This window comes from Ictidomys tridecemlineatus, chromosome 9 (genome assembly GCF_052094955.1).
Source record: "Ictidomys tridecemlineatus isolate mIctTri1 chromosome 9, mIctTri1.hap1, whole genome shotgun sequence".
In the NCBI taxonomy this organism is placed as follows: domain Eukaryota; kingdom Metazoa; phylum Chordata; class Mammalia; order Rodentia; family Sciuridae; genus Ictidomys; species Ictidomys tridecemlineatus.
Window position 1 is genome coordinate 51,599,317 of NC_135485.1, and position 15,517 is coordinate 51,614,833.

Below are 15,517 nucleotides of genomic sequence, written 5' to 3' on the forward strand. Positions count from 1 at the left end.
AAGGTTATAAAAGTTTGTATGCCCTAGAAGGGTTCATCTGTCCTGTGGTGCCCCTCTGTCTTTCTTTCTCTCTCTCCCTCTCTCCTTCCAGATGCTGACATGAGCTGAGTGGTTTTTCTTTGCTAGGACTTCCCTCAGGATGTGCTACTTCACCTTAGGCCCAGAGCAATGAAGTTAGCCATCAATGGACTGAGACCTCTGAAACCTTAAGCCCCCAATAAAATTTTTCTCCTCTAAATTGTTCTTGGGCATTTTTGTCACAGTGATTAAAAAGTTGACTAAAATAATCACACCTCTCAATATTGTACAAACCTCAACACAAACATGGGTGGTGACAAGCTATGTTCAAATCACAGGACTCCCCTACTGAAAATATGATTTCAGTGATGCAGATACTTGAATGAGTCTACCTTACTGTTTTGAAGTTATTATTAATAATTTTTTAACAGTAGTGTAAAACATTCTCATCTAATCTAACATTACTGTGTTTATTTTTTGTTCTTGGAAGCAGACAATACATAGGAACTGGGGCAGGATTTGTGGCTTAGTTATTGAGCAGTTCCCTGACATGTGTGAAGCACTGGGTTCAATCTTCAGCAACACATAAAAATAACTAAAATGAAGTCATCATGTCCACATACACCTAGAAAATTAAAAAAATAAAATATCTAGGAACTTAACTCACCGTTAGATATTTATCATTATTGTTTTACTAAGCAATGTGTTGCATTCAATTATCTGAAGTATCATTTTAGTTATTATGTTTTTGAATTTAGGAGTACTAAAAGGAAGTTACAGATGAAACTTTATTCAATTTCTCTCATCTCTGTATTCCTATGTAGCTTATCTTAAAATTTGTTGAACTTTTCCAATCATAAGCCCTTAAATCACTCCTTCAATAGGTTAAGATTTTTATGATCATGGTGACATGCTTTAGAATTTCAATGAAACTGTTCCAAGAGTTCTGTTTAGAATCTAGGAGTATACATGTATAACTACACATTTAAATTATCGTATTTCTTAGGTTATTATTTCTATGTGGCAACTTTTGCCCTGATATCCAGTTGATACTTTGGTAGAATGTGCTATATGTAACTGGGTGTGAGTAGTCTTTCTTCTGACCTTTCTGTGTCCCACAGGGAGCACTTATACCACAAAGAGTTTCAGCCAGCAATTCTCCAGTGTAGATCTGGTCAAACTTTTGATCAAATCACCTCACCTTTTAGAAAGCTCCTGGTAAAGACATGTTTTCTTGGGATTCTTTGAAAATTATTCTTATTATCAATACATACCAACTGCTAAATTATTATCTAAAATAATAGCAATCCCATATCATTTCATTTAATCTCTGTTGTGTATTAGTCAACTTTGCATTGTTACTCTAAAAAAAATCCTGAGATAATGAACTGATAAGGAAGCAAATATTATTTTGGCTCACAGTTTGGGACATTTCACAGTCTGTTGGCACCATTTCTTTGGGCTGATTTTAAGGGCGTACATCTTGGTAGGAGAGTATGGCATAGAATCTGACTAGGAATTTAAAAAGTGACATAGAGAGAGGAAGAGAAGGGGCTTAGATCCCAGTATTCCTTTCAAGGGCATATGCCAAGTGACCTAACTTTCTTCCACTGGGCCTGACAATCTACAAATTCTATCACCTCCCAGTGGTGCCTTGAGCCAGGGACCAATCCTTTGTGACACATTCAATATTCAAACTATAAACTCTTCTCCCCACAAAAGAAAGAAGATGTGGAGGAGACAAAATTTCACTACTTGTGTTTTTAAAACCATATACTTGCTTTTATTTTCTTCAATGCATTTTATATGCATGATTTGTTCTTTTCTCACTGTATAATAATGAGCAACTTTTGAACATAAAATGTATATTTTCTAATCTAGAGCTTATATTTAAAACAATTTTTAGAGAAGAGATAAACAAGCTAAAATTTTTCTAAATATTGACCATGCAGACTGTACATTGTCCAGAGCATTATTCAAAAGTATAATTATTTTATGTAAGGAGACCATTGTATTATATCTTTGACTCCCATGGGACATCAAGGTACTTTGTGTGATTCCAGTAAAATATAGCAGCATTACCTTATGTTCAATCTTTGTCTCACAGGTTTGTGGTCCAAAGCTATCCATGCAGTAGATGATATTATACAAAAAAGGTAGAGTAATGCAACCTCAGTTTGTGAAGTAATTGCAAACATGGATTTGTTCTCATTCTGTGATACCCTTATGAAAATAGTACCAGCTCAATTTGAGAAAATTCAGAAAATTGTGGAAAAGTATAAAAATGAAATAAGATTGACTTTCTACTTTTTCATCTAATCTATTATATTTCTTCTTTTTCCTCAGTTTCCAGCTAGACTCATAGTGAGACTGACTTAGGCAAACTATAACTTCTTGAATAGAATATTTTGTAATAATGCTTTATGCCGATAAGTTTTTAAGTAATTCAGCAAAATAAGATGATCACATTATATCCAGTGTTCATTTGATAGATAACTTCCAAAGATAGTATTCTGTACACCTTGATTATTTTTACTATATTATTATGAATATCTTATTAAACCAATGACTATATTTATTTTTAAGATTCTTGATGAATTTTGACAAATGTCTCTTCTTTAATATATTCCGAGTTATCTAAAAATCTAACAGAAAAACAAGATATTTGGGGGAATAGTTTCTCTTTACAAAATTTAGAAGAAAAGCTCACCAGTATTGATGCCAATTTAAATGTTTCTATGAATAAATAACAATAGCTGGTAATACTAATTATTGATATCGCACTATTCTTGATCTTATTCCTTATCTTCATTTTCTTCCTACTCTCTAACCACACTCCCATCCCCTCTATACACACAAACAGCCACTGCCACTTTCTCTTTAAGTGAACAACAAAATCCTTCAACAATAGAACTATAGAACTAGAAGCAGTTCTCATTGGCCCATGCCTGGAGGTTCTCAAGTTCTACAATATTCTGTTTGATCTTTTATTCACAATGGTGAAAAAGCTTACTAAATATTAACTATTCCTCAATTTGAATGATTTCAATCATGAAATTTTTCTGTGATGTTGAATTACTTGAGGGTTGATTTACCCATTTTTCAACAATTTATATAATTTTTGTATTGCTTTCAGTGTTAAAGATTATTATAATAGACAATGTGCTGAGTTCTGAAGGAAAAGTATGATGATTTTTTTCAGTCATTCCAAATGATTTAGATCCCATACTAGTGTATTGGGTATGAGGAGACAATCAGCTACTGAACAAAGGGAAAAATTAGACAAACTCTTTATAATTACAGGTTATAGAACAGTAACATAATTGCAAATTGTCTACAAAAACTCATTACATTTCATAACATAACTGTAACAAATATAGGTAACACTGTGTTCTGTTTGAGGAGAGAGCAAAATTCAGCATGTTTTTCCTGTTCCTGTTCTATATTACCACAACATAAAATTGAGACCTAGTATTTACTTCTAAAGTATGATTATGAGAGTGGGCCACCAGGTGAATTCATTTGAAGGATTAAGAGGAAATAATAATGAAATAATGACACCACATATTTTCTTGATAGCTTAACTGTAGAAAGAAGATAGGAATCATTATGTTTCTAATGCCAGAGACATTCTTCTGCAAAGTGACTTAGCTGGAAGAAGGCAAACATATTTCCAGATGCTCAGGAGAGAAGTGATGCTGAGGTTGGATATCTACTAAAAGACAGCAGCAATATGGCCTCTCAGAACCAAGGGGAACTGTTAGACTTTTTAATTTTTAATTAATTGTAATTATTGAGTGCTTTCTCTAAGAAAGTTAAATGTACACAGTTCTCCAAACTAAAGTTGAAGAAGTCTGAGATTCTGAGAAATCATATTGATATTATGAGGAATTCTATAATCTCTAGAGGAAAAAATGCTTAAAAATGAATAAATAATCTGAATTTCCATTTTTTACAAAAGAGAAATGGGCAACAAGTATATGCAAAAATCCTGCCCATCACTAATCCTGAAGAAAATGCAAATGAAAACAACCACAAGAAATTATCAAATATACATAACAAGGGCTATAGTAAAAAAAAATGAAAAATGTTGGCAAGGGTACAGAGTAAGAGGCATTATTACAGACCACTACCAGAATGTAAATTAGAACAACTACCCTGGAAAAGAAGTTTCTTGAGAAACTAAAAATACATCTCCCCTGGAGCTCAACTTTTCCATTAAGGAATAGAAAGAATTAAAGAAAAAGGCATCAGTAGAATATCAAAATAATACCTGTACCCCCATGTTATTGCAGCTCTCCAAACATTAGCCAGGATATGAAATCAAGTAACATATTCATTTTTAGACAACAAAAGTGAAATATATATGCAGTGAATTATTATTAAGCCATAAAAATGGAATGAAATCCTATGCTTGCAGGAGTTAGAAAGGAACTGGTGAACATCATGTAAAATAATATAAACTAGACCATAAGAGAGAGTTCTGTGTGTCTCCTTCATGTGTAAAATTAACAAAAGTTGATTTCATAGAAGTAAGTTTAGTATTATGCTAAGCAGAAGCTAGGTAGGTTAGGAGGGTGTGGGAATAGAGATGTTGGACAATAGGTACTAAACCAAAGTTAGTTAACAGGAAGAAGTACAATTATTCTGTGCCCAGCCAGGTGACTATAGGGTACAACTCTTCATGTATATCTAATAAAGATATAGAAAGAGGAGTTTAAAAGTTGTTTATTATAAAAGTCATAAATAAGTATTTAAATGAAGTAAATGAAAATGAACTGGATTTGCCATTACATATATTATCCATGTATCAAGTTTTCTACTCTGCATAATAATGGTTACAATATATAAAAAAATAATAATTTCAGAAATTTGAAGTTTTGAAATATTATCTAATATTTCTTCAAATTTGTTTACTTTTCTATGTGTTCTGTTTACATTTAGCTACACAGAATATATATTTTTAGCATCACATTGATTAAATAATAAGAAATCATATAGTCACTGCATCAGTTTGATTTCCACTTTTAAAAGTCCAGATTTAGTAAAAGCACACATCACGTTGTATAAATCAATTCATGGTTGAAAATTAGACTAAAAATAGGAGAAAATCTATTTTCACTGTCAAGGGAATCTGTCTATACATATATCTAAGTGAAAAAAAATTGTTATACTCACGAAGGGACCTTGATGACTATATTCAAGGCTTTGAGCAAATCAGTACTTGTCATTGTGTTAAAATCCAATCTAATAGCTGCTCCCTTAATTTTCATGTGAGAAATATTATCAGGTTGATCCACTAACAATGGAATATCAACCATAGGGATCCCATGATAGATAGCCTCGGAGATGCCATTGGTTCTACTATGAGTTATAAAAGCCCTGGTTTTTGGATGACCTGTGATTAGAAGAAATTAAGACACTGTACCAATTTTGAGTCATAAATAAGATAAGAAATGCACAACATGAGCCATTGGAGATGAATTATTTTCTAGATAGCAGATTATTATAACCATGAAAGTGCACTGAAATTATGAAGGCAACATGGAAGTGTGTGAATTGAGACTTGAAAGTGGAAGCAAGGTTGCCATGTAAATAAAAAGAAAGAGAACACTCTGGGTAGTAGCAATATCATGTGTAGTTTAAAAGTGGAAGTATGAGAATGTGTACAATTAAAGAAATTGTGACACCTTTGAGTCAGCTATGCATTGTGCAAGGCAGCAGGCAGTAGAATAGTTGTGGTGCTGGAATCAGAAGTAGGACTGATGACACTTCATCATGAATTGAAGTACAGTTCACAATTATAATCAAAGATTTTTTTATTATGGAAAATGCAGAGAACATTGTGAGAAAGGAGAGGAATCTTTTTATGGCATTTCAAATAGCTCTGTTGTATGTCAAAGAATGGAACCATGCATTTTTGTAATTTTGACATGGGGCTCTAAAATATGTATTTGGTTTTGTTAATAAACACAAGATATACTTTGGGGACAAAATAGTCATGAATTCTAGGATTCCCTCCCATCTTCATTGAAAAACAAGGTATTTCTTATCAGGTCCAGGAACCTTAAATTATCCTAGGGTCTAGAGGTAAAGAGGAATTTATAAAAATCTAAGAGTATTAAAGTCTGATGCCTGATTTGACTTGCCAGCCTTAAGTGGAGATTAGAATTCTTATTTGATACTCCTAGCAAAAAAATTCAGAAGGCAAATTCACAAAGCACTATCCAGTTAATTCCCATTCCATTTGAACTGATGTTAACAATTCTATAAATCCAAAACAGTTGAGACACATTTTGTCAAGAATAACCTTACTCACTTAATTTCTTAATAAGATTTAAGAGATTGTAGGTAGATTTTGTTATAATAGAATGTTATAGTACATCTTTTTGTATTACTCCAACCTGTAAATTGGATTGGTTCATGTGTCCATCCTCGATGAATTTTTAATTCTGGTTTTCTTCATTATGTGGCTACAACTCACCAAGCAAAACTACCATATTTGCCCCTGTCCATCCTCCTGAATTGGTCCATAGAGAACAATATCCTGACTTCCCAGATACTTATCTGGCTCTTGGCTCTCTAAAGTATCCCCACCTTCAGAAGCTGAATGCTTCTATTTCTGTGGTTATGACGTTGATGTCTATGCCATCACCAAGGACTCAAAATTGTGAATGACAAATTTCACTGCATAATCATTGCAGATCATGTGCCAAATATTCTGCAAATGAACTGTGGGCATATCTTAGCCAGCTTGAACAGCTTCTTGCTTCTTGTTTTACCTTGAAGAAGCCTCTGAAGAAATAAACTGCTTCGGTGTGTTTCACTAAAAATAAAACATTTGCGGGCTTTTCCCTTTGTTAGGATCAGACCCATCAAGTCTCTTTCACTTGTCAATGTCCCACCTTTGAAAAACATTTTTTCTTCATCTTTTGTATTTATTTCTTGATATTACTTTTCTAGATTTTTATGTCCAGCCAGCCCACACCTCTGAGGGTTAGAAATTCCTTCCCAGGCCAAGGGAGAGAATTTTTTATTAAAAGTGATGTGTAAACTTTATGTAAAACGTTTTAGTTAAACTGTTCTGATGTTACTTAAAATCATTTATTACTAAACTGGTACAAGATTCTGATTCACAAAATACTTTTGATATACCAAAATGCAGTGGTGATGATTGTATGGTGAAGTATGGTGTGTTCATTGCTCCTTTATTTCTCTACACATATAAAGAAAAATTAGGATAAATTGAAGAAAATCCTTACATATCTTTTTCTTTGCTCTAAAATCACTTATTAATTTCATCAGAATATTGCAAATTGTACCTCTAAATCATTCTTTATTGTTAAGAGTCATGTTTATTCCCTAATAGTTTATATGTTTAGCTACATGTTTGATGAACATATTTCTGAACATATTATGACATGAAATCATACTGCAAAATTGAAGTCCCTGTAGAATATCCTGTGTATACCAAAGTGTGACAGATTTTATGTCACCTACTGGGTTTGGCAGGAAATTTATACAAGTGGGAGAATTCCACCAGGCCATTCTCCAATAGAGATTTGGTCACACTATTGAATAACACACTTCAGTGTTTTGAAATTTCTGAAGAATAAAAAAAACATGCTTCCTGAAATTGTCCTGGAATTATCCTAACAGGTGGTTTCTGATCCTTTGCCTTATATATTCTATATAAGAATAATTGTATCTTGTTCAATCAAGTCCCTCATTCATAAATAAAAAAGAGATCAAAAAGTTTTTTGAAATCTTGTCAATTTCCACACTTATTGTTTCTGTTTTCAAGTCACTGTTTTCTGTTTTCATCTGTGAAATAATATTCACATTCTCAAAAACCACATAGTATATTTCATTTTCTAACCACTGGTTAGGCTTTGTTTGAAAAAAAAAGCATCGTAAACAACAACATAAAATAACTTCATATTTGTTATAGGTCCCATATTGTCTTCAGCATTGTTTAAAATTATAATTTTAACTTGATTATGTCTTCTTCATGATGAATACATTATTCCTTTGACTCACACAATACATCCAGATAGTTCATGTGTTCAGATGACTTTTAGTAATGTAGCCAATTTTATTTGCTATTTAATCTCACTGATCCTCTGCTTAAATACTTCTTCATCCCTATTATGGGAAATATGCCTATTGTCTTTTATTTATTTATTTATTCATTCATTTTTTAAAATTTTGTGCATACTTATATGATTAACTGAAACATCCTCAGATAATAGATTAAACACTGAGAAGACTGGTCCTTCTTATTTTACAACAACCTTTGAATTCAAATTTTAAAATTTTATTATAAAAATGGAATAGTATAATAAACAGAAATTATCTTACCAATAAACTACTTGTTGTTTAAAATTTCAATCTACTTAACTTATGTGTGTTTGAAGGGCTAGAGATAGAGTTCAGTGTTCCAGCATTTGCTTAGTAATTATGAGGGACTGGGTTCCATACTTAGATAACAAATACATATAAATTTGCATGTTTTTGTGGTGTTTTGTTTTATATTCTTACAACTCAGTGCATATATATGGAACATATTTATAAATATTTAGGCACAAATTATATATGCCTTTTCATCCTCCAAGAAAATAACAATCTTATTTAATGTATATCCCTTATTTTCCCAACATACCTGAAGTTGAGTATTCTTGGATAAAAATGATTGTAATTGTATAACATGAAAAAAAGCATATATTTTACATCATTCCTTCATGTTGTATATCTAAATAATTTCCAATTTTTTTAATAAATACATGCTATAAATATGACTATAGCATGACATTTTTGTCTGTATAATTTCCAAAGTGACGAAGCGAATAGAGCAAGGCATTTGTGTGTGTGTGTATGTGTGTGTGTGTGTGTGTGTGTGTGTGTGTGATACTTCGTAAAATTTTTACTTTCCCATAATAGTTGTACATGTTTTGGAGATTTGTGTGATAATTCAACACATGTATATAAAGCTAAATGATCAAATCAAAGTAATTAGCACCTCTGTCATCTTAAGCATTTATCAATCTTTTTCTGTTGGAAACATTTTAAACCCTTTCTTCTAGCTATTTAAAACATTCAAAAATTTAGAAAATGTGTATATTTTTTCTGATTTTCGCTATATTTTCCAAATATATGATTCTTACAAATATACAGAAATTCATGAGGATCTAATAGTGTATGGTGAAAAAGCACATTGGAGCTATAAGAATTCATATAGGTCTGACAATCACTGATGTGGATATGAATCTTATTTATGAAGCTTCATTACCACAACAGCCTTTCTTAAATATTATGATTAGTCTGCTAATCATCCTCTTTCTTGTCCTCTTTTATCTGTTATCTTAACTTTTCTATTGATACTGTTATTATCCCTTAATCTAAATGGAGAAATATTTTATCCAAGTATTTGGCAGTTCAGACTGTTTCACTGCTTGTGGAATGAGGGGTGACCATATTGAATTTTAAATTTTGAATGAGATCAGATTTTATGCTTCTACTAAAATGTAGGTAATAAAAATAATAAAAAAGAACTCATATAATAATAGTAAAAAAAACCAAAATAGAGCAATTGGAAATATCCACGAAATCTACATCCATGCCAGGCCTTCTCCCTGTCACTTCTACTTGTTACTTCTAGAAAAACTTATGCATATACCCCACACCAAAAAATAAATAAGTAAATAACATGGACAGGAAGGATCAATTGAGAGCCTTTTGCGAAAGGTTAAATCATGCAGACTACTTGGCTGCACCTGGGCAGGAGAAAAGGTGAACTGCTCTAAGAGAGTGTTGTGCCGCAGTGGAAGGGTGTGTTGATATCTGTAGCATTAACCTATACCTTCATGCAGCTCAACTGCCTTGATGCATGGTTCAAACTAAAATATCAGAGGTACTGTGGATGCAACCTATCACCTTCAGGTAGGCAAGTAACTAGGGAAGTGGGAGAGATGCCATAAGACTCCTTTCTTTCACCAAACAGGAGGAAGGAGAGCTCCAAGGCCAATTATCAGCAAACATTAAGCCTAACTAGATTCACAAACATCTCATATGATTCTCTACTTAAAACATTGCACAATTTTTCTCATTGAAATATAGAAACATTTTTTGCCATTTGAAAAAAAAAAAAGATGTAGCCAGAAAGCCTCTTAAATGATCACATAATGATGTAGTAAAAAATGCTTGCTTTCCAACTGTATTATAAATTTAAGATACATTATTTTTTTGCTTTGTTTTAAGGTATAAAATTCTATAAATGTAGATCTTTTCATAATTATAAACTCAGGACAGCCTACAAATACAAGTATTACAAATTAATAAGTATTCATTAAAAATCCACAATTTGCACTCCATGTTGCATGTGCAACATATATTTTTTCTATACTTGTTGTTCAGCAGTTATGCTATGGAGACCCATGATCTCTCAGGGAGTATTCTTGAGGCCCCCTATAGACTTGAAGTAGACAAGAAACTCTTCTGGTCTTTCCTTATCATAACATTTCCCACACAATTTCTCTTTCTTGTGCACAGTCTACATTTCAATGCGGAATGGAAGGTGTTTGGTTCAGAGACGGTGGGTGTTACTTTGTTTCTCTGCATATTAAGCTCTTTCCTGTGGTACTTGCTAGTCCCTTGTCAATATTCTTTCAGAGAATGACTGGTATTTTTTTTTTATGTGTTGAATAATGAATTTCTACATTTAACTCACCCTATCCTTGAAAGATCTTCTTCTGAAACAAAGATAAAATTCACATATTTGTGATGGTATAGATGTGAAAGATTTCAATATATAGGTCTCTTTGCTCCATTTTCTGTCATTCTGTAAATGTGATTAAGCATTCTGAGTGAGGAAGAGAGAATAATTTCTGGTGGAAATGAAAGGATTACAGAACGAACTAAATGGAAACATTTTTACCTCAGGCAGAGGTTTGACAGGTCTGCAGTGGAATCCTTCAACAATATCTACATTTGGTAGGGTTGGGTGACAAAACTGCAAATCCCAGTAGGTGTGAATAAGCCAGATATCTGCTTTGGTCATTGTCTCTGTCAATGTAGTGAGTCATCCTGAACAGGAAATAGAAGATTAAATCTATAGAAAATTGGGAAGTTGTTGTGCAGATAGGAATATGCCTGGTGTCAGAAAGAACTTTCAATAATGAAGAAATATATCTTTAAAAGTGTATGTAGTTTTTTGCCACAGATGAAGCACTAATCTCCAGGATATATAAAAAACCAAAAACCTGAACTAAAAAACTAAAAAAAACCCAAATAACCCAAACAATAAATTTGCCAAGGAACTGAACAGACACTTTACAGAAAAATATATATAATTGATCAACAAACATATGAAAAAATGTTCATCATCTTTAGCAATTAGAGAAATGCAAATCAAGACTACTCTAATATTTCATCTCACCTCAGCCAAAATGGTGATTACAAGCTACAATAAATGTTGTTGAGAATGTGGGGGAAAATGTACATCCATTTATTGCTGGTGAAACTACAAACTGGTGCAACCTTTATGAAAATCAATATGGAGATTCCTCAGAAATTTTGAGATGGAAACATCATTTGACTCATTTATCCCACTCCTTAGACAAACCCCAAAGACATATAATCAGCATACCACAATGATGTAGTCACATCAATGTTCATAGCCACTCAACTCACAATAGCTAAACTATGAAACCAACCTAGATGCCCTTCAATAGATAAATGAATAAAGAAAATAATGTTCATATATACATGGAATATTAATTAGTTTTAAGTAAGAATAAAATTATGGCATTTGCAAGTAAATTGATGGATGCTAAAGGAAATAAGTCAAACTCAAAAAACCAAATGCCAAAAGCCAAATGTTGACTCTGATAGGCAGATGCTAATCTTCAATGGTGGGAAGGGAAGAATGAAGGAACTTTGTATTGTGCCGAGAGGTATGAGGGAGAGCAGCAGCTATGGAGATGGGAAAGTTGATAGAATGAGACAGACATTATTACCCTGTGTACATGTATTATTATAGTATTGGTGTGACTCTGAATCATGTTTGGCTAGAGGAAGAAGTTGTGCTCCATTTGTGTACAATACATCCAAATGCAATCTACTGTCATGTATAACTCATTAGAACAATTTGTTTTCAAAAGATGTGTGTAGTTTGATAAAGCTACTATGTGTGCATGGAAAATATACATACATAGTCTATACTTATTATATATGTGATGCTTTTGGAGCAGATATTATCTGTAATCTCTTAATTCATTACAAGGTTAATTGTATCAAAATAAGCTAGCCAGTATAGATGCAAATATTTAGTTTTTTATCTAAAGTTGAAAAAGTAACACAAATGTAAGCAAACATTGGAGTTACATAACCCCATTATTTGTACCATGTTAATAAAAGAACATTTCAGCATTCTTTCATCTAGTTTGTATAATTTAGAGAAACCTCTGACCCTTGTTCTTCAAGTGAACTGAAAGGAGTTTAAATTTGATTCTGTTCTTTGTGCCTACTACTGCTTTGGGTTCATGTTAGGAGCTTGCAAATATTTATTATACAAAAATTATTTTGAAAGAAGTGCTGGAAATTCTAACAATATGAAATAGAAAGTTTTGTTTAGTTTTACTTTTCATCCTTTTTTATCTTTGTTAGATAGTTTAAAACACAAGACTAATAATCTACATTTTTGTGCTTTAACATTATAGGCCTTAAAGAGAATGAATTGCAAACACTTAGTGAAGAAATTTGGAAGTGCTAGAAAACACAACTGAGAGCCTCCTGGTATGAGATGGAAACAATGTCACACAATGGAGAAGGAATTTATTAGGCAAACTGACAAAAGAGTTTCTAAATGAAGAACCTAATTGAACTAAAGGGAAACAATTTTCTTAGTGCTACATGGATCATTGTAATAGAAATATGAGTGTAAGTCCTCAATCTCTGTATCTAGGTTCAGCAAGACAGTAAAGTTTAAAATTAGTTTTCAAAGATAAATAAATAAAATGAGTAGTACAATGGTAAATGTATGCAGTTGGCTAGAGAAGTCCTCTGGGCTCTATGTGGAAGATATATGAGTTTCTCTTGTGTTTTATACAAATGATGGCCAGAAGTTTCTGACATTTCAATGTATATTTTTCTGTAACACACTGAGTTTGATAGATGATTTTATTTTATTACATGAAAATACTAAAGAAATTTTATGATTTTATATTGTTATAAGTTCACCTTTATAAAGGTCCAGAAAAGTTAGGACCTTATACTACAAGTCACTTACCTAGTATTTCACTATAAAACTGATTCCATTTTTCAAATTAAATGATTCAAATTAAAAAATAAATCATGTACAGCATATTTTTTATACCCATTCATTGAATGTCATTTCATCACTTGAATTAAGTGATGAAATGATATTCAGGATTTGAAAATATAACAGGCGCATAGGAAGAAGAAAAGAGAAGTCCCCCAATACACTTTTCCACTATGTAATCAGGAGAGAAGCAGAGAGTGTACACAAATGGTTTTTGAAGAATTTCAGCCAGCAGCTCATCACAGGGACAAATGACATCTGAAAGAATGACATCAAACCTTGACTCTTGTAGTTTTGCCATGATTTTCTTGTTCTTAACTGCATCTCTACATACATTCTCTACATAATCAGAAAATTAGCTCAAAATTTCATGAAATATTGAATAATATTTCCAAAATGGGTTTTGTGCATGTCAAAAATCAATGCACTATTGATTGAGAAGAAAAAGTTTCTATGTCTTCTTTTTACAATGATGAAGGATAGCTCTCAAATTTAATTGCAGATGATTTGTCACCACCCAAAAAAAATGTAACCTGAAGGTTTCAAAAGAGTCACCTCATGCCCTGTCTGTGTGAGCTCCTCCAGTATTGTCTTTATATTGATCCAATGTCTGTATTCCACTGCCCACACCAGTACCTTTCAACAACTTTCAGAACCAAAGTGACTACTCAGCAGTAACAGGAGCAGAACTGCAGTCATTTTCATAGACATCCTGGTGAACTGCAAGGGTTCCTTTCACATTGAGTTCTCTCTATTCTTGTGGATATCTTAGGGAAAAAAAATCATTATTTGGTTAAAAGTTAACTTGTACCCATCAAAGTAAATACACAAGTGAACATTTAGAATATCTGGATTCCAAGTTGAAAAATCAAAGGTTAGGTGACTTCATGCTTGGGTATTTTAATGACTCTTTCATGATTATAAATGCTTTCCTACAGTTAAGAATTTATGATTCTGCATGTGTGATCACCTCTCTTATGTTCACATTTTTAGAAAATGAAAGGAACATTGGCAAGTGAGGTGACTTTTACTTATAGATTTCTTGATGAAAACTAAAGTAAATATACAGTTGAAACAACATTTCTTAGATATCCTTTAAATTTTTTTGCATTAAAATAAAATAATTGTTTGTATATAATTCATAAAGTATACAAACCACCATTTTAAGTGTATAATTCAGTTGTTCAATCTCAGAATAGAATCTCAGAATTGGAAACCTCAGTTAAAATTCAATGTGGAAATGTTTTAAATCCAGACCTTCTTTGTACCTTTAATCATCCTATATGCCTTATTGCTAGATAATATCTAGTAAATCTTATCTCTCTTTAGCTATGTTTACTATGGAGACAGTTCAAGTAATTATTATATAATATATGGAATTTAGTGATTGATTTCAACACTTCTAAATAATTGTAATGTGTTTTGGTGATTGATATCAATACTTAAATTATGTCCTAAATGTTCATCAATGTTGCAGTGTGTGTCAGACCTTCATTCCTTTTCTTGCTATGATGGGTCATTAGTTATGTCAGTGATCTAAGGCAGCCATGGAAATCCTTTCTCTTCCTGATTTTTGATCTTATAGAATGCAGGGTAGTATCTCTACTTTTTTATACATTCTAAGAGTTCTTTTGTGGCATAATATATGGTCAATTTTGGAGAAGGTCCCATGTGCTGCTGAGAAGAAGTGTAGTCACTTGTTGAAGGATGAAATATTCTATATTTATCAGTTAAGTCCAAGTTATTGAGTTCTATAGTTTATTTGTTCAGCTTTTTTGGGGGGAAGATATATCCAGTGGGGAAAGACGTGTGTTAAAGTTACCCAAAATTATTGTGTTGTAGTCTATTTGACTCTTGAACTTGAGAAGAGTTTGTTTGATGAATATAGACGCTCCACTGTTTGGGGCATATATATTTGTAATTGTTAAGTTTTGTTGGTGTATGTTTCCCTAGAGCAGTATGTAGTGTCCTTCTTTATTCCTTTTTATTAACTTGACCTTGGAGTCTTATTTATTTGATATGAGGATGGAAACCCCTGCCTGCTTCCAAAGTCCATGTGAGTTGTAGGAATTTTCCCAACCCTTCACCTTAAGCCAATAGATGTCTTTTCCTATGAGATGAGTCTCTTGTAGGCAACATGTTGTTGGGTCTCTTTTTTTGATCCAATCTGCTACTCCATGT

The 15,517-nt window shown here is 32.4% G+C and overlaps 1 pseudogene; it reads right to left on the reverse strand.

The window, feature by feature from the left end:
• Positions 1 to 13,349: 13,349 nt before the first annotated feature.
• On the reverse strand, positions 13,350 to 14,131 carry LOC144366438 (UDP-glucuronosyltransferase 2B17 pseudogene; annotated as a pseudogene).
• Positions 14,132 to 15,517: the final 1,386 nt, after the last annotated feature.